The 20,672-nt window shown below is 47.7% G+C and overlaps 1 long non-coding RNA gene across 1 annotated transcript; it reads right to left on the reverse strand.

Annotated features, from left to right (window-relative positions):
* Nucleotides 1-19,425: 19,425 nt before the first annotated feature.
* Nucleotides 19,426-20,074, reverse strand: LOC144773592 (uncharacterized). The gene is made up of 3 exons (XR_013600017.1): nucleotides 20,061-20,074; nucleotides 19,869-19,979; nucleotides 19,426-19,757 (listed from the first exon to the last, which is right to left on the reverse strand). It is a non-coding gene; the product is annotated as an uncharacterized LOC144773592 (long non-coding RNA).
* Between the last annotated feature and the right edge of the window lie 598 nt (nucleotides 20,075-20,672).

The raw sequence follows: 20,672 nt of genomic DNA on the forward strand, positions 1-20,672 counted from the left end.
TTTCAACAGCTGCCCACGGGGAGCTCTCGAGATCGTTCCCCAGGAGGCAGTCCACGGGGGCATCGTCGCGGACAGTTACTTTCAGCATGCCGGACACTCCTCCCCATTCGAAGGGGACGCAGGCCATCCGACACAGGCTCTCCGAATTGTCTGCCGATCGGACGGGGCAAAGCACGTTTGGCAGGATTTGTTCTGGGGTCACCAGGTGACAACGGACGGCCGTCACACTGGCCCCGGTGTCACGCAGGGCCTCGGCCTTGCGCCCATTTATGCTCACCCATTGGCTGTACTTCCGAGTGTTGGCGGGCAGGGGAGTCCGCGGGACCATGTCTCTTCCTCCTAGGCAGGCCAGGGTCATGGCGGCGGGTTCCCACTCGAACTGCTCCGACTCGTATGCTTCAGGGTCTTCGGAGACTTGTTCTTCTCCTAGGGCGGCGGCCGCCACCTGGCGGGGCCTGGGAACCTGGTTCTTCGGGCAGGTCGGGTCACTGGCATAGTGGCCGACTCGCTGGCATCGATGACACGTAACGTTGGCTCGGAACCCCGGGCGCATCGGGGGGTTTCCCCGGCCTGCTGGGGCGGGGTGGCGGGGTGGTGTTAGCGGGAGCGACTGGGACAGCGTCTCTGCCCCGGCCCTGTCCTCCTCCTCCTCCCCGGGGACGATGATGACCTTGATTGGTTCTGTTCTGCTTGTTCGGCCCACTCCGGGCCACTCGGGTGCTCTCCCACCGATCCGCCTCGGTGGCGAGCTGCCGTGGTTCAGTCAATTTACTGTCGAGGAGGTGCGGCCTGAGCTCGACGAAACAGATGTTGGAGAGGTGCTCCCACACAATGAGATTGAAGAGTTGTTTGTAAGTGGTTACGTTGTTACCCTTGATCCATCCCTCGAAGGCCCGGCTGAAATAGTTCACGTATTCCAACCAAGTTGTACCTGGGATCCGGGTGCAGTTGCGGAACCTCTGGCGGTACATTTCGGGCGTAAGCCCATATCGACTGAGGAGGGCGGCCTTCATGTGGTCATAGGACGTCATTTGATGGTCCGGAAGCTGCAGCAGGGCATCACGGCCCTCATTGACGAATCTCCCCCATAGACCGGCTCCCCAGTCACTTCGAGCGACCCGGTGGGCAGTCATGGCGATCTCATAGGCCTTGAACCACTGCTGTATGTCGTCGTTTCGGTGATATTCTCGGACCACATCCTTGGGGATGTGGACCTTCTGCTCGGTAGTACCCGGGGAGCGCGGTGGCTCGGGCACCCCTAGGTTTTTGTTCAGTTTGCGCATTTCTATCTCTGCTAGTTTGCACTCGTGTTCGTATGCCAGTCTTTTTTCTTCGAGATCCCTCTGTCTCTGTTTTTCCTCTCGCTCTTCTCTGAGCCGTAAGTGTTCTAAGTTTATTTTTTGTTCCGCCAGCTTCAATTCTCCGTCTAATTTGAGCCGTGCCAAGTCTAACTCGTGTAGTCTATTTTTTTCCCGCTCCTGGATCTCTTCTCGGGAGGGGCCTGTTCTCCGTTCTTCCGTCAGGGTGGTGTTGACTTCCGGGGCTTCGGGGTCCCGGGGGGTGGCGGTATTCGTCTCTGTCCAGGCCTCTAGGGCGTTTTTGAAGTCTTCTTTTGTGCTTAGCCCGGTGGTAGCAATGCCTAAGTCCATGCAAAATTGTTTGAGCTCTCGGTGGTTGTATTCTTCCAGCTTTTCCATCTGGAACTTCTCTGCCGATCCGCTCTCTTTGGTCGTCATTGTGGTTTTAGTCGTAGGGTGAGTTACTGTCTGTACGGTACGCGTTGGTTCGGATCGTGCCGCTGGCCACCAATGTTAGACGGAGACCTGGAGGGTCGGCCGAGCACAAGGGGAGAGGCCTCCAGTGATGACCGTCTCCAGCAATCGCACAGACAGGTAACTTCCCCCCCACAGATGGACACCACACGAAGATCAGATTAATACCTTTTATAGGCAGTTCTTGAAATGAGGCAGTATGATACAAGGAGATCAGGACACGGTGGTCCTCTCAGTTCTAGTCTCTAGTAGGAAAAGGGGGTAGCGGGACAGTCTTGGTACCCGTAGGTACGGCGGTGGAACGGTGATAGCTCACAATCCTCGAGCTCGGTGTTCGGACGGGTCAGACCGCGGCAGCGCCAGCAGGTCCCAACGAGGATAAAGGTTACAACGGGCCGCGGCAGCGCCAGCAGGTCCCACGAGGATGAGGGTTACAACGGGCCGCGGCAGCGCCAGCAGGCCCCACGAGGATGAAGGTTACAACGGGCCGAGGCAGCGCCAGCAGGTCCCACGAGGATGAAGGTTGCAGCGGGCCGCGGCAGCGCCAGCAGGTCCCACGAGGATGAAGGTTGCAGAAGGCCGCGGCAGCGCCAGCAGGCAGGACAATAGTTCACAAGGCAGGGCTGCGGCAGCGCCAGCAGTCTGTCAAGGATGAGTTCGTCGCGGTGTCTCTCGACTCCAGGATACAACTGCCTTCCTGTTCTGGGGCTGCCTCAGTCATAGGTCTGGCGCTCTTTGATGTCCGGACCCTCGCTCTTGGTGGTCGGGAGGTCCGGGATGAGGGAGTCCAGACACCCAGCAGGGGGGTGGAGCCAGCGCCCGGGGAGGCTGGGGGTGATCGGCACCTGGCGGGAGAGAGCCATCGACACTCCTTACTCCCATTGACCTGCCAAGTGGTCCGTTCACCTCCTGGGTGGATGGTGGTGCCGGGATGTCGGGACCTGGCCAGGCCCGGGGTTGGGGTCGAGCCGCGGCCATGCGGCCTCGTGGCGCAGTGTCTAAGATGGCGGCTGGTCCGGGCAGGGGTGCTGACGGTGGCCCAGGCCAGGGACACAGGGATTCCCGGGAGCAGACGTCCCATGGGGGACGGGTTGGGGGTTGCTTCTGCGGGTAGTACCCGGACGGCCGGGACCCGGGCCCTGTCATGCGGGGAGGGAGCGAGCCCTTCATGGGGCCTGTCCAACAATTAGGATGGCGTATTTATCCGTTGGATTTTGTTTTGGAGGATGTATTTCTGTTGCATATCTTGAGGGTGTATTTGGAGGGTGGATTCGGCTGTTAGTTTATTAGGGTGGATTAGGAGTCTGGATTTCTATGTTGGAGTTAGAGTGTGGATTAGGATGGTTTATTTCTATTCTTCCTTTGGATGCTGTATGTGTGTGTGTGTGTGTGTGTGTGTGTGTGAGGGTGAGTGAGGGTGTGTGAAGCTGAGGGTGTGTGAGGGTGTGTGAGCGTCAGTGAGTGTGTTTGATGGTGAGTGAGGGAGTGTGTGTGTGTGGGTGTGTTACGGTGTGAGGGTGAGGTTCTGTGAAGGTGACTTAGGGAGTGTGAGGGTGTGTGAGTGGGTGAGTAGGAGAGTTAGGGGTTGTGAGGGTGACTGAGTGTTATTGAGGGTGAGGGGATGAGGGTAAAATTGTGTGAGGGTGAGGTGTGCGGTGTAGTTAGTGTGAGAGTTATTAGAGTGGTGTGACGGTGTGTGAGTGTTAGGGTGTGTGAGGGTGTGTGAGGGTGAGTGAGGGAGTATGAGGGAATGAGTGCGTGATGTTGAGAGTAAGATTGTGTGAGGGTGTGTGTGTCTCCAAATATGTGTGTGTGGGTGATGTAATGAGTGTAAGGGTGTATGAGGGTGAGGGGTGTTGATGGTGACAGTGTGTGAGGGTGAGAGTTGTAAGTGTGTGTGAGGGTGAGGGTGTGAGGTGTAGTGAGTGAGTTTGTTGTGAGTGTTGTGTGGGGAGCGTAGTTGTGTGAGCGTGAGGTGTTGTGAGGGAGAGGTAGTGTGAGGGTGCTGTTTAGTGAGGGGTTATTTTGCTGAGTGTGTGTAACGGAGTGTGCCGGTGTCTGTTGTTGTGTGTGCCCTGTGTAAGCTTGCATGGATGGACTTATTTTTTGTGTTTGCATGGCGTTAAAGCAAGCATTAGTATTTGCTGTGTTTTGCTGGCAGAATCATAGTATCAATCAATCAATCAGTGACACTTATAGAGCGCGCTACATACCCGTAGGGTCTCAAGGCGCTGGGGGGTGGGGGGGGGGGGGGGTGCCGCTACTGCTCGATCGATAGTATGATGTTTGTATTGCGTGAAAGATCCATAGTGCGTGAAAGATCCTGAGTGCGTGAATGATCCAGAGTGCGTGAAAGGGGTGAAAGATGCAGAGTGGGTGAAAGATGCAGAGTGGGTGAAAGATGCAGAGTGGGTGAAAGATGCAGAGTGGGTGAAAGATGCAGAGTGGGTGAAAGATGCAGAGTGGGTGAAAGATGCAGAGTGGGTGAAAGATGCAGAGTGGGTGAATGATGCAGAGTGCGTGAAAGGTACAGAGTGCGTGAAAGGTACAGAGTGCGTGAAAGGTACAGAGTGCGTGAAAGGTACAGAGTGCGTGAAAGGTAAAGAGTGCGTGAAAGGTACAGGGTGCGTGAAAGGTACAGAGTGCGTGAAAGGTACAGAGTGCGTGAAAGGTACAGAGTGCGTGAAAGGTACAGAGTGCGTGAAAGGTACAGAGTGCGTGAAATGTTCAGAGTGCGTGAAAGGTACAGAGTGCGTGAAAGGTACAGAGTGCGTGAAAGGTAAAGAGTGCGTAAAGAGTGCGTGAAAGGTACAGAGTGCGTGAAAGGTACAGAGTGCGTGAAAGGTACAGAGTGTGTGAAAGGTACAGAGTGCGAGAAACAGACATACTGTAAATGTTTGCATGTATTTATTGTTCGCAAGCATTGTAAAGGTTATAATAACGTAATCCCAATGATGTCAAAATAGGAAATGTTTTTTAGGTGCAAGCCTATAGATACAATCGCAAAAATTTGCGTAGCACGCTGTAGAGGGAGGGGGGGAAATAGTAGGCCTGCTGAATGGGGTGTTGAATGAGAGAGATGCTGGATGATTTGTGTGTAAAGACCGAGATGTAGACACAGGTGTAGCAAAATGATATGAGCTGATGTAATGCGCAAAAATTTGCGTAGCACGCTGTAGAGGGAGGGGGGGGAATAGTAGGCCTGCTGAATGGGGGTGTTGAATGAGAGAGATGCTGGATGATTTGTGTGTAAAGACCGAAATGTAGACACAGGTGTGGCAAAATGGTATGAGCTGATGTATGCTGCAGAATGGGACAGAGGCTGGATGCAATATTTGCCCTCAAAGTTGGGACATTATGTTTATTCGGAAAATACAGAACATTGCTGCGGATGCGGCCCTTAAAATAGTAGGAAATAGTAGGCCTGCTGAATGGGGGTGAGTCTGTGTCTTGTATTTCGTTTATACATAAGTATTTTGAAAGTAAAGCTAGCTGATGTATGCTGATGAATGGGACAGAGGCTGGATGAATAGTAATTAAAATAATGTATCCAATGCATGATGTTGAATGAGAGAGATGCTGGATGATTTGTGTGTAAAGACCGAAATGTAGACACAGGTGTGGCAAAATGGTATGAGCTGATGTATGCTGCAGAATGGGACAGAGGCTGTATGATTAAGATTGTAACTGCGGATGCGGCCCTTAAAATAGTAGGAAATAGTAGGCCTGCTGAATGGGGGTGAGTCTGTGTCTTGTATTTCGTTTATACATAAGTATTTTGAAAGTAAAGCTAGCTGATGTATGCTGATGAATGGGACAGAGGCTGGATGAATAGTAATTAAAATAATGTATCCAATGTATGATGTTGAATGAGAGAGATGCTGGATGATTTGTGTGTAAAGACCGAAATGTAGACACAGGTGTGGCAAAATGGTATGAGCTGATGTATGCTGCAGAATGGGACAGAGGCTGTATGATTAAGATTGTAACTGCGGATGCGGCCCTTAAAATAGTAGGAAATAGTTGGCCTGCTGAATGGGGGTGAGTCTGTGTCTTGTATTTCGTTTATACATAAGTATTTTGAAAGTAAAGCTAGCTGATGTATGCTGATGAATGGGACAGAAGCTGGATGAATAGTAATTAAAATAATGTATCCAATGTATGATGTTGAATGAGAGAGATGCTGGATGATTTGTGTGTAAAGACCGAAATGTAGACACAGGTGTGGCAAAATGGTATGAGCTGATGTATGCTGCAGAATGGGACAGAGGCTGTATGATTAAGATTGTAAATAATGTATTCAATATATGATGTAGAGTGAGAGAGATGGTGATTGATTTGTGTGTAAACAGCAAAATGTATACGGCGATTTAGATTCTAATTCGTCTGTGAAATTTTTGTTTTTGACGACGATTTCAGTTTCAAGTCTTTCGTTTATTGTGTTGTGCGAGCCTGGCTGTGTGCAGGGAGAGAGAGGGGAGGTGCTGGCGTCTGGGGAGGGGGAGTTGAATTGAGAGCTTGGCTGTGTCCGGGGAGAGAGAGGGGAGGTGCTGGCGTTTGTGGGCTGGGGAACAGATGTTGAAGGCTGGTGAAATTTGTTTACAAAATACTCTGTTTCAGTGTCCCAAAAAGGATTTGTGCAGGTTAGGGTTTAAGAAGAGACAAAGTTTAAGGGTTTAAGAGGAGAGAATGCCGTGATACTGCAGGGAGAGAGAGGGGAGGGGGAGGAGAATTGCGAGCCTGGCTGTGTACGGGGAGAGAGAGGGGAGGTTCTGGCGGCTGGGGGCTGGGGAACAGATGTCGAAGGCTGGTGAAATTTGTTTACAAAATACTCTGTTTCAGTGTCCCAAAAAGGATTTGTGCAGGTTAGGGTTTAAGAAGAGACAAAGTTTAAGGGTTTAAGAGGAGAGAAAGCCGTGATACTGCAGGGAGAGAGAGGGGAGGGGGAGGAGAATTGCGAGCCTGGCTGTGTCCGGGGAGAGAGAGGGGAGGTTCTGGCGGCTGGGGGCTGGGGAACAGATGTCGAAGGCTGCCGATTTTTGTTTAAAAAATAGTGTGTTTCAGTGTGTGAGTTGTGCATGTTTAAGGGTTTAAGACGAGACACGTCCGTGAAACAGCAGGGAGAGAGAGGGGAGGAGCTGGTGGCTGGGGAGGGGGGGTGAGAAATGGCAGCCTGGCTGTGGAGGAATGCGAGCCTTTCTGTGTGCGGGGAGAGAGAGGGGAGGTTCTGGCGGCTGGGGGCTGGGGAACAGATGTCGAAGGCTGCCGATTTTTGTTTAAAAAATAGTGTGTTTCAGTGTGTGAGTTGTGCATGTTTAAGGGTTTAAGACGAGACACGTCCGTGAAACTGCAGGGAGAGAGAGGGGAGGAGCTGGTGGCTGGGGTGAGAAATGGCAGCCTGGCTGTGGAGGAATGCGAGCCTGTCTGTGTGCGGGGAGAGAGAGGGGAGGTGCTGGCGGCTGGGGGTGGGTATTGCCGTATTGCCGTGGGAGGGAGCCTTGTAGCTTTCATGTGCGAGAGAGAGGGGAGGTGCTGGCGGATGGGGTTGGGGATTGCCGTGGGAGGGAGCCTTGTCGCTTTCATGTGCACGCGCTTTTAATGTCAATGCGCTTGCGCATTGAGCTTCAATTTGACGGGCACTGCAAGGAATCGCCATGGAATCGCAAGTTGGTTAAAGTCTGTTTAAGCCCCCATAGTCTTGCAAGCTCAATGCGCATGCGCATTGACAGGCGAGACCTAAAAACGAACAGAGGAAGCATAGAACCCAACTAATCAAAGAGATGATAAAGAGGCTACGTTCCAGGGGAGGGATAAACACAAGATGGACAGACCAAACAAGGAAAGCTATTCAAGAAAAAACAAGAAATTAAGGGTTATAGTAGCACCAAACAATAATAAGCAGAGGGCAAGCTGCAAGCCACAGTATGTTCTTGGGAAGCCCACAACGTTGTTTGCAACCAGGCAGTTTGCTCTGTCTCTTAGGAGCGACCTAAATATGAATATTGTTGACGTGGACAACAGAACTACCTATTTGAGAATTGATTGCTGCTACAATATCAGTCTGGTAAGGGCCGGATTGCTTGCACAAGACGTCCAATGAGTGGCTGTTAGGCATTGGTTGCTGGTACAGTAAGTACCTGATTGGGTATAGTCAGTTGCTCATAAACTAGCTGATTATGACATACACTCACAACATAATTTTAGTTGTCACATGGCAAAATAACTATTTCCTGGGCGCAAGATGACAAATCCAGTGGCTCTCTGATGGGATTTAATTACCATAATTACTGTCTGATTGCAGTACGATTCGTGACATATTCGTTATATCATGGGGGCCATTGTATAGAAAACAACTGACCTCTGCTGCGCTAATAGTTTAGTGTGGAACCACCAGCAAAAAAGAACTGATGGGTCTTGATTTCTGGTCCAAAGGCAATGACATAGGGGTCCTTTTAGGGGCACAACAACAGTCTGAAATAACTATTAATGAGGGGGAGTGGTTATTTACGCAGTGGCTGCTCGGTAATGCTAGATACTGTTAATGGGACAACTCTAAGGTGTGTGCACATAAATGGAGGTGACTCATTATTCCATCTCTATTCCACAGAGGGATTTTTGCAGCACAAAACAACATTTAAATGCTTAGTTATACGGGATTATACCAAATATTGCTTTGAAAAAATGCAGAAAATCATGTTGATGATTTCTCTCTTTGAATTAAGTAACAGCGAACAAAGCTATTCTGTCATTAGGGATATGTATGTAAAATACCGACGGAACAATTTATGACCTCCAATGCAGCGACCAGAAACGTGTCAAACAAGGAGCCCGAGAAGGACTAGCAAGTGAACAATAGAAATGTAGCTGTCTTCAGAAAAGTTGTCTGCATGGTTAGAACTTTAAGGCCCTTGAAAGGGGTGGGTGAAACAGAAACAGTGCCAGGTGTGAAAGTAGAAAAAAGAGAGATATGTTAGACTGTAAAGTGGCAGCAGGTGACCAAATTATGAAGGGAAAATAGCAGCGGAGGTGTGTTGTGACAAGTGAAAACAAGCATTGGCCTGGGAATGGTGCATGCGTGTGTGCGCGCGCGAGCAGTCTGATCTTTTTTTAAGCACATACTCGTACTTGTGGCGCGGCCCTGCGCGCTCCTGCAAGGTGGATGCCGCCACAAGCATGAATGTGTGCTTCGAAAAAGAGCAGAGCGACGGCTAAAGGTGGCTTATGCAGCACATGCGCGCTGCGTAGGTGAGGCCTAAAAAAGGCTCTTTCCCTCGCATCTAATGCATACACCTTCAATGAACAGTAAACACCAGGTAAGCTTAATCTGTGGGAAAAGCATTGTTCTGGTAGGAAAGCTTAGCAAAGCGGAAAACATCCCAGATTGTATGCACAGGTGTGCGTGTGTGCTAGCAAAAGTAACTAATTAAGTCTGAGAATTAAATTAATATTGTGAGGTGAAAAAAGTAGATTCGTCAGCAAACACTGATTGAAAAACCAAAGTCTAAAATACAAATTTTCAATTTATTTCACAAATTTAAAAGATTTTTCATACATTATAAAACATTCCATAATTGCAATATATTAAAAACAAAGATCAACATATCATGGTTACACGTTAGAAAACAAAGTCGACGCTGCGTTTCGGTGATTGACAAAGATATTCACCTTCTTCAGGACAGTTTTCTAAATGGTAAAAAACAATTTATTATTTTTGGTCTTAACATTATGTTTGTGTTGCTGACGACAACCTCACTAAAACCTACCTGTGATAATATCATATTGTCTTATTTATACAGTATTCACACCTTCTTAACACAGTTAATGCCTTATAATTTATTAAGACATTCAAACAGAGGAATATAGATCAAGAAACATCATTCTCTTACATTTTTCACAAATAAATTCCATGACTATCAGTTATTAGTTCAAACACAAGTCTCTTTCTCGGTTAATCATTGTAAATCTCTCAAAAAAACGCCGTTGTGCAAAAAAAGGATTTTTCTAAATTACAAAGGATAGTACCTCAATTGGTTGTTGTGTTACGCCTACGTTCAGTTTGACTTTATACCGAATGTAGACAGGATTTCATGTAGGCATCACTTACAATTAATACCTACAATGTATAGGCGTAAGTTAGATCGTGGGCCAAAAATATATTCAAATTTAAAATGGCAAATGCGTCTATACATACCCATGAGTAAATAAATAAATCAAAATCTAGAGATCATTGTTGGAGCCACCGTTTGATATGATAAGAGGGCTGCAGGGATAAGATGAGAGAAATACTCAATTATCCTTCATTCAGATTTGATTCCTAATATTTATGATTCCATAGTTATATAAAAGCTTGGTCACTTGCCTGATTTAAAAGCACAAGACAACTTCAATGTGGTACGTGTAAGTCGCGACTGGATACCGACTGATCCTAGGACCTCCTCATTGGGTATTTTTTATATAGTCCCAACCTATGTAAGTATATTAGCAAAACCCTAAGTTTAACTTTCCATAGAGTTTGTTTATAAAACAGATTTACTAAAAGGATTTGTAGAGATAATCAGTTTACCTGCACTTGAAGTATAATGTAGTATTTTGTGCAGGTTATAGGTACTTGATTCTTGATAGTCCTGCTATTGAAAAAAAAGTGATGCCACCCTGAGAGCTGCAGAGGCCAATAATTATCCCCTTTTCTTGTCCCCGGCCCAGTTCGCCAGTGAGATACTTTGGCAGATGTTATGCATGTAGCCAGTATATATAGATCTGAAACATTTGCGATATCATCCCCTATGCCATTCAGGAGATATAATATATTAAATTCCCGGCCAGTATTTTCTAATTTTTTGAAATAGCAAAAATGTAGAACTAAAAAGAGAATGACAAAGAGATTATCCAGTCCTGACAATTAGATATGTGATATTCTACATCCACCCTGATTATCCCCACTTTTTTTCAATAACAGGACTATCAAGTACCTATAACCTGCACAAAATACTACATTATACTTCAAGTTCAGGTAAATTGATTATGTCTACAAATCCTTTTAGTAAATCTGTTTTATAAACAAACTCTATGGAAAGTTAAACTTAGCGTTTTGCTAATATACTTACAGAGGTTGGGACTATATAAAAAATACCCAATGAGGAGGTCCTAGGATCAGTCGGTATCCAGTCGCGACTTACAAGTACCTGTAATGGTTCTCAGGCAGGTTCCGCAGGAGCGCCAAGGATCCGATGAATATTCCACAGCCTTCCCCTACGGCCTTCCGACTCTATCAAACACTAGAGTACCGAGAGGCTCGCCAGGGGAAAACAGGGAGACAAAACAAGGAAAGGCGGGGAAAAAATATTCTTCTTGGTTGTAGACTTCTGTGTGTGTGGACATGCACCTGGCCTGGACCTCTGGTGGGTGTAGGAGCTAAAACCAAAACATGAATTACTAACCCTCAGTAACATACACAAAAGAACAACAGTCACCTCTACAATAAATGTGTACTACATACCAATGGTAATTAAACTTTGTTGGCATATAACTGTGGATTGGTGACAGGGGTTTGGTTGAGCTAAGGTGGAGGAACAAACAAGAAACACAATAGCGATTACTCGAGGTGTACTGTGCACTTATATAACACTGTTCAGGATTATAGAATTCTTACTTGATAACATGTAGAAGACTCTTAAACAAACATCTGTATCGCAGTAGAGTACACCAGAATCAGAAGGTAACATTCACGTAGAACTAAATGTCTGAGATACAAAACAAACATCTATTAATTCAAGTATGGCTTTATAGAGATAACATAAGAGTAGCGCACTGCGCTGTTACCGTGATTCTGGGAGATGTGGAGATGTATCTTTCACGAGTCCACGCAAGTACAGAACCCTCACACAGTAAGTATGGCCAGGAACACAGGAAGTGAAGGAAGATGATAATGACCAGGAAGGAAACAAATGGCGGGTAAGGGAACCACCGGATGGCGGAGACTAAGCCCGGCCGCCGGGTGGAGGGTAGGAATAAACAAGGCTAAATACCTAAAGAATCCCCTGCTAGGCAGCGGGGAACAAGCCCGGCTGGTATGCGGAGCAGGTAAGAGAAATGGCGGACTGGGGAAGTAGCAGCCCGGCCAGACGGCGGAGTACAGACCCGGCCGTCGGGCGGAGCCAAGGGAAAAGAGGAGAGGTCAGTATACTGCCCGGCCGGACGACGGAGCAAGACCCGGCCGTCGGGCGGAGCCAGCAAGACCTAGGGGAACACTGACACACTGCCCGACCGGACGGCGGAGTAGTCAAATACAAAACGAGGCTCTTAGACAAGTTCCAGTTCTCGGAACCACAGCAGGAGCAAGTAGAAAGCCTCAAAGCAGAAGAACGGAAGCGAGCCCGTTCAACACTAGGAAAATCCGGAAATCAGGCAACAGGAAACAGGACAGGAATTGCAGTAACGGGAGCTTGACGCAAGGACGTAAAGCGTCGCTCCAAGGGCTCTAATTGCTTATGTAGGGGTTTCTTAAAGGGACCGCCCGTTTGCGGACCTCGAGGCATGACAGCACCACATTGAAGTTGTCTTGTGATTTTAAATCAGGCAAGTGACCAAGCTTTTATATAACTATAGAATCATAAATATTAGGAATCAAATCTGAATGAAGGATAATTTAGTATTTCCCTCATCTTATCCCTACAGCCCTCTTATCATATCATACGGTGGCTCCAACAATGATCTCTAGATTTTGATTGATTTATTTACTCATGGGTATGTATTAGACGCATTTGCCATTTTAAATTTGAATATATTTTTGGCCCACGATCTAACTTACCCCTATACATTGTAGGTATTAATTGTAAGTGATACCTGCATGAAATCCTGTCTACATTCGGTATAAAGTCAAACTGAACGTAGGCGTAACACAACAACCAATTGAGGTACGATCCTTTGTAATTTAGAAAAATCCTTTTTTTGCACAATGGCGTTTTCTTGAGAGATTTACAATGATTAACCAAGAAAGAAACTTGTGTTTAAACTATTAACTGATAGTCATGGAATTTATTTGTGAAAATGTAAGAGAATGATGTTTCTTGATCTATGTTCCTCTGTTTTAATGTCTTAATAAATTATAGGGCATTAACTGTGTTAAGAAGGTGTGAATACTGTATAAATAAGACAATATGATATTATCACATGTAGGTTTTAGTGAGGTTGTCGTCAACAACACAAACATAATGTTAAGACCAAAAATAATACATTGTTTTTTACCATTTAGAAAACTGTCCTGAAGAAGGTGAACATCTTTGTCAATCACCGAAACGCCGCGCCGACTTTGTTTTCTAACGTGTAACCATGATATGTTGTTCTTTGTTTTTAATATATTGCAATTATGGAATGTTTTTTAATGTATGAAAAATCTTTTTAATTTGTGAAATAAATTGAAAATGTGTATTTTAGACTTTGGTTTTTCAATCAGTGTTTGCTGACCAATCTACTTTTTTCACCTCACAATATTAATTTAATTCTCAGACTTAATTAGTTACTTTTGCTAGCACACATGCACACCTGTGCATACAATCTGGGACGTTTTCCGCTTTGCTAAACTGTATTTACCCTGTCCCTATTTGAGAATAGTAGGGATCCTCCCTCCTTTGTTAATACTGGTAGGAAAGCTCGCAAGGAAGTCACTTACTTCAGATGTTTGTGTCTGACCAGATGGTCACCAATTTAAATCTTGTTTGGTGCAAAATTATTACGCAGTTAAGACAGTCAGCTATAGTTTAAAACAAGCATTGGCAAAGCCAATAGGCCTGACCTTGGCGACATATTAGCTCTGCCAATGTCTTTTGGTGATGCACTATAGCATCAAATTCCCCCCCCCCCCCCGATGCTGTGCAGCATCGTCAAAAGTTATAAAAAATGGCATAATAATGCAACTGCAGCTATTGGTCGCATCATTCCTTTTGCACGTGCATGCATGATGATGTATGTGCGCACCAACAGGGTGACACAGATGCTATTTGCTTTAGGTTTTTACTTACCAATCCGAGACGGAGTCATGTGGATTGCTATATAAAAAAAAATACGTTTTTTTAGCGCAAAGGTGCAAATTACAAAAAAGAAGATTGCAGATGGTTGGGGTAACAGAGAGAATAGGAAACAGGTGGGAGAGTGAAAGTGAAGGCATCGCATATGGCAGAGAGCAACATTAGGAGTGGAGATAAGCATGCTTGGAGTGAAGAACATAGAGAGCAGTAGAGCAGGGCAAGAGAAAAACAGAACGCAGGGCGGAGACCTCTCCAAGAGAGTGAGAAGCACCCAAAAGTGACAGCATCACAGTGCAGTTGGGGAAACACATAAGGAACAAGAACATCATGCACTGCATGGTGGTTCGAGTGAGAAGTACACAAGAGAGAAACAGAGTGCGGGCGTAAGCATTTGGGAAGAGAACTCAAAATTGAGAAGTAGACTGCTTGAAAATGCATGCACTCTAATGGAAAAACTAAAATTCCCTAAAAGCCAGTCAATGAGAGAAATGGTAAGGAGGCTATGTTTCAGGGGAGGGACAAACACAAGATGGACAAGGTGGGACAAGGAAAGCCATTGAATATGAGGCAAGCAAATGAGAATGACAATGACATGTCATAAATATTCCTAAATATAGCATATATACTCCACTGTGGGGCTCCTCCCTTTTTCCTACACTATTTCATGATGTAATGGGTAGACAATGGGAGCTCTGCAGCCTGACAGTAATTGGGGACATGTTTTACTCAGATCAGTTACTTCCCTTTTTTCTTCTTTACAGCAAAAGTTTGGTATCCCGGAAACTCAGTATTTTAAATATATGCAAATTAGGGAGTTTTGTAATAACTCCAGGTAAGTTATACCTTTTGGTGAAATACCGTTGATGGAGGTAATCACCCCGGGTAATTGTAAAATAAGAGATAACTATAGTATTATCTTAGAACATCTCCCGGATGACCTTGAGAAAACTGAGACAAGCTGGGCTAGGAAGCTTGGCGACCCGGATGTCGATATAGATTCTGCTCTAGCACTAGCCGCAAAGATCTTTTTATCAGCGAGCTTGAAGGCGCAGCATTTTAAAATGTTATTTAATCTATATTTTACACCGGCCAAACTGTTTCAATGGGGCAAGAGATCAGACGACAACTGCCCCAGATGTATGGAAGGCCCAGCTACCTTGATCCATATGTTTTATGATTGCGCCAGGCTACTACCTTTAACAAGCATTTGCAATGCAATAGGGCTCGCATTAGGAAAGTGTGAGCTATTGGTATTGTAAATGACAATTTTTTATATTATGTGTTGGCTTTGAAAATATATAAATTAATAGCATTGTTATTCACAAAGCCAATTGCTTACACTTTCCTAATGTGAGTCCTATTGCTATGGCAATGCTTGTTGGTAGCAAGCAAGGACAGTGCTGTTGTGGTGCTGAGTGATGCTGTTGTGGTGCTGAGTGATGCTGTTGTGGTTGGGCTGAGTGATGTGGTGGTGTATTAGAGTGATGTGATGGTGTATTAGAGTGATGTGGTGGTGTCCCAGAGTGATGTGGTGGTGTCCCAGAGTGATGTGGTGGTGTTCCTGAGTGATGTGGTGGTGTCTGTGAGTGATGTGGTGGTGTCTGTGAGTGATGTGGTGGTGTCCCTGAGTGATGTGGTGGTGCCCCTGAGTGATGCCCCAGAGTGATGTGGTGGTGTTCCTGAGTGATGTGGTGGTGTTCTGTGAGTGATGTGGTAGTGTTCCGTGAGTGATGTGGTGGTGCCCCTGAGTGATGCCCCTGAGTGATGTGGTGGTGCCCCTGAATGATGCCCTTGAGTGATGTGGTGGTGTCCCAGAGTGATGTGGTGGTGTACCAGAGTGATGTGGTGGTGTCCCAGAGTGATGTGGTGGTGTCCTAGAGTGATGTGGTGGTGTCCTAGAGTGATGTGGTGGTGTCCCAGAGTGATGTGGTGGTGTCCCCGAGTGCTATGGTGGTGTCCCTGAGTGATGTGGTGGTGGTGTGAGGCATGCAGCAGTGTGAGGCATGCAGCAGTGTGTGGCGTGCAGCAGTGTGTGGCGTGCAGCAGTGTGTGGCGTGCAGCAGTGTGTGGCATGCAGCAGTGTGTGGTGTGCAGCAGTGTGAGTAATGCAGCAGTGTGAGTAATGCAGCAGTGTGAGGCGTGCAGCAGTGTGAGGCATGCAGCAGTGTGAGGCGTGCAGCAGTGTGAGGCGTGCAGCAGTGTGAGGTGTGCAGCAGTGTGAGGCGTGCAGCAGTGTGAGGCGTGCGTAAGTCGACGGGAGCCCACCCCACGCTCCTGTGTCAGGAGAAGAAGTGCTGCGGTGCAGACGGCTCCGTGAGTAAGAAGAGCCCCTGCGACCCCAAGAGAGGAAGTGGCCGGTGAGAGGGAGCACGGGAGCCTACCCCGCCTCCCAGGACGTCCCGGCAGCCAGAACAGCCCCGCAGCCTCAGAAGAGGAGCCGCCGTCCCGAGGAACAGGCGGGGCTCCGGTGTGAGGAGTAGAGAGCCCCCGCGTGTAGCCGCCGCCCCAGGAGCAGACCGGTGAATCCGGGGGAAGTTTCCCCTTTGTCCTAGAGCGGCTCGGTTGTCAGAGGGCCACTCCAACGAGGGGGACATTTGTTGAGAGCCCTGAGAGGCTCCGGGGGCATTGGCATATTTCGAGTACCCCGAGCGTGACTCAAACGAAGGCCCAGCCTTGTTGAGAGCCCACGAGGGCTCCGGGGGCATTCTTGTGATTCCGAGTCCCCCAAGAGGAACTCCAACGGAACAAGCATTTCTTGAGAGCCCACGAGAGGCTCTTGGGGGCATTTTTGGCCGGTAGAGCGGCCCCAGCGGGCAGCGGGCCGCTTTCCCCAGAGAGGTGACGGGGTTCAGAGCCCACGAGGCTCCTTTGGCCACAGTTGTTTCGTCAGAGCCCACGAGGCTCCAGGTCCCACAGTTCTCTCAAAGACCACAAGGCTCACATGTTGGTTTTGGGCCCAATTGTTTCCCTAGACCCTACAGAGAGCCAGGAGGCACGCTGGTGCCAGGCTCAGTTCTTACAGCTGCCCAGCACTTAGTGGGCAGCTGCCACGTTTAAGCTTTGCGCAATCTCCGTGGCTGCCTGTGCAGCCTGCCCTGACATTTTGGGACACAGGGCGTTTCAGCCCCAGAGAGGCCAGTTGGCCTGGGGACAGCTATATGTTTTGGCCTATGTGATTCCTGCGCAATTCTGCTGTCCCTACACCGCTGAATGTATGTTTATGCATCATGTGTTTTTCCCTACACCTCTGAATGTGTTGTGATGCATCATGTGTAATGTTTTTATGCCTACACCCCTAATTGTACTGTGATGCTTAGGTGGTTGTTCTTCCTAATATAGCTATACTAGTGAGTTCCATGCGTAATATTTTCCTAAGGTGGTTAGGGTTGCGTAGGTGGGACTTACCTGTTACCAGTGATTACTGGTTGTGTGCTCTAATTCCTATTTTGTGCTACAGTAAATATTATTCCTACAAAGTGCTAATTCCTACAAGTAACCTAGTTCTAAAAGTGCTTAGTCCTGACAGTGGTCCACGTGGCCCTGACCTGTACATATATCCCCTGTAAATTCCCCCCTTGCCTGTTGGCACATTGTAAAGTGTGCGTTTTTATCTAATGTGTTTGCTACAATACAAAGGCTATTTTTATATATAACCTTGTGTGGAGTTTCCTTTGTGGTGGGCCTTGGGTGTTGTTGCTGGGTGCGCGCGCAAACACTTAACCTACATTGCCTCCGGGATAAGCCTTACTGCTCGCGCCACGTTGCCTAGAGGGTGAGCAGGGGTTATCTTGGGCGTGTAACTCCCTTGCCTGGCTTTGGCGCAAGCCTCAGCCAACTAGAAATCCCATTTCTAACACTGCTTCATTATTCACACTGCTGCATGCCACACACTGCTGCACGCTGCACGCCACACACTGCTGCACCCCACACACTGCTGCACGCCTCACACTGCTGCACGTCACACCCTGCTGCACGCTGCACGCCACACACTGCTGCACGCCACACACTGATACACGCCTCACACTGCTGCATGCCTCACACTGCTGCACGCCACACCCTGCTGCACACCACACACTGCTGCACACCACACATTGCTGCACGCCACACACTGCTGCATGCCTCACACTGCTGCATGCCTCACACTGCTGCATGCCACACACTGCTGCACGCCTCACACTGCTGCACGCCACACACTGCTGCACGCTGCACGCCACACACTGCTGCACGCCTCACACTGCTGCATGCCTCACACTGCTGCACGCCTCACACTGCTGCACGCCACACACTGCTGCATGCTGCACACCACACACTGCTGCACGCCACACACTGCTGCACGCCACACACTGCTGCATGCCTCACACTGCAGCACACCACACACTGCTGCAAGCCTCACACTGCTGCACGCCTCACACTGCTGCACGCCACACACTGCTGCACGCCTCACACTGCTGCACGCCTTACACTGCTGCACACCTCACACTGCTGCATGCCCCACACTGCTGCATGCCACACACTGCTGCACGCCTCACTGCTGCACGCCTCACACTGCTGCATTACTCACACTGCTGCATGCTGCACACTACCACACGCCTCACACTGCTACATGCCTCACACTGCTGCACGCCTCACACTGATGCACACTGCACACTGCTGCATTACTCACACTGCTGCATTACTCACACTGCTGCATTACTCACACTGCTGTATGCCACACACTGCTGCACGCCACACACTGCTGCACCCCACAAACGGCTGCACGCCTCACACTGCTGCACGCCACACACTGCTGCACGTCGCACACTCCTGCTTGCTGCACGCTACACACTGCTGCACGCCACACACTGCTGCACGCCACACACTGCTGCATGCCTCACACTGCTGGATGCCTCACACTGCTGTATGCCATACTCTGCTGCACGCTACACACTGCTGCACGCCTCCCTCTGCTGCACGCCACACACTGCTGCATGCCACACACTGCTGCACGCCACACACTGCTGCATGCCTCACACTGCTGCACGCCACACACTGCTACACACCACACACTGCTGCATGCTGCACGCCACACACTGCTGCACACCTCACTCTGGTGCACACCACACACTGCTGCATGCCACACACTGCTGCACGCCTCACGCCACACACTGCTGCACGCCTCACTCTGCTGCACGCCACACACTGCTGCATGCCACGCACTGCTGCATGCCACACATTGCTGTATGCCTCACACTGCTGCACGCCACACACTGCTGCATGCTGCACGCCACACACTGCTGCATGCCTCACTCTGCTGCACACAGTGTGTGGCGTGCAGCAGTGTGAGATGTGCAGCAGTCTGTGGCATGCAGCAGTGTGAGGCATGCAGCAGTGTGTGGCGTGCAGCAGTGTGAGGCGTGCAGCAGTGTGTGGGATACAGCAGTGTGTGGCGTGCAGCAGTGTGATCTCCAAAAATAGAGAGTCTCCCAGGGACCAGAAAGGACTGGGTAACAAGAACTATATCAAAAAAGTTTTCCTTTCTGTGTATTAGTCTTTCAGTTGGTGACCATGTGGCCTACACACTTAGATTGTTATCACTTTTTATTTGTAATTTTATAATTGCTAATAGTACGCCACACATGAATGTCATTCTTTGTAACTCTCAAAGTTTTATTTTTTATAAAAGGTTTTTATAAAAAGAAAGAGCAACATATTGCATCGGTACACTTTATGAATACACATATAATTAAAAAAGTGTGCTCTGTTACACTTTTAGCCTCTTTCTAACAAATCCAAATTACGGTATCTATTGCAGAGTCACACCACAGTTAAAAAAGCCTTCGTGTAATCAAATTAAATACATGATACAGACAATTTATACACAATACAAAGTCCCATTGTCGACGCGTTTCGGTGCGTAGAAATACATTTGTGGCACCTTCCTCAGGACAGACGAAATATTAAAACCAATGAATTAAGCTTCTTTCTAAAAAATAAAAAATAAATATAATCAATACTTTATACCTCTAGAGAGTTTTTAGACTAACTGTGGGCTATTTTTGGTAGGGTTCGCTTTTGGTATAATCAATGCCCTTACTTGAAGTATAGGGTTAACGGTCCTTGTATAGACTTTTCAGGACTTCTTCACTTTTCGTTTAGTGTTCGCATAAACTCGCTCACACCATATAAATTATCTTTCAATGGCCTTCTATGGAGGGAAAGGATGGAGTTAAACACCATACTAGAACTGTGTATTGGCTAATTTGTTCCAATCTCACATGTTACTTACTCATAAGGTTTTTTGATGACCTTTTAGCGAGCGCGTCTTGTTAAAGCAGCCTGTTTCCAAAGTAGGGTCCGTTTATTTTCTGCAATCTTACCGCGCCTATAAACAGTGCACATTTACTTTAAGGAGTTTTCTTAACTTAATTTACAATTACTCATTCTACATAGAGTCAATGACACCTGTACATACCCGTAGCTATTATCTGTGTAGCCGGCACCCAGGCTGTTCCTGCTCACCCCCACTCATAGAGTCTCTTTTGCCTGTGCTGAAGTGACAAGGACTTATGTTTTAGTAAGTTCAGTGTCTTTGTTTCTTACAGTCATCCCTAACATAGGATGCGGCATACATACCTAATTGGGGTGAGGATTTCTTTTGATCGCCCAAGGTGCAGCTTTTAGTTTTCTTTAGCCGTTGCAGGTGTTGACTGTTTTGTGGGGGTTTCTTTTCAATTCGATCTTTCCCACCCTAAAGGGTGAACATAGCGTTTTTTTACTGGAAATCATTTAAATTTACATTTTTTTACTTACAAGATTTCCATCTCATTTACTGATAAGAGTGCTACTCTTGGGGCTTCAGATAAATCTTTTGGCTCCTTTCCGTGGTATTTTCTTGGAA

This window comes from Lissotriton helveticus, chromosome 1_1 (assembly GCF_964261635.1).
Source record: "Lissotriton helveticus chromosome 1_1, aLisHel1.1, whole genome shotgun sequence".
In the NCBI taxonomy this organism is placed as follows: Eukaryota; Metazoa; Chordata; class Amphibia; order Caudata; family Salamandridae; genus Lissotriton; species Lissotriton helveticus.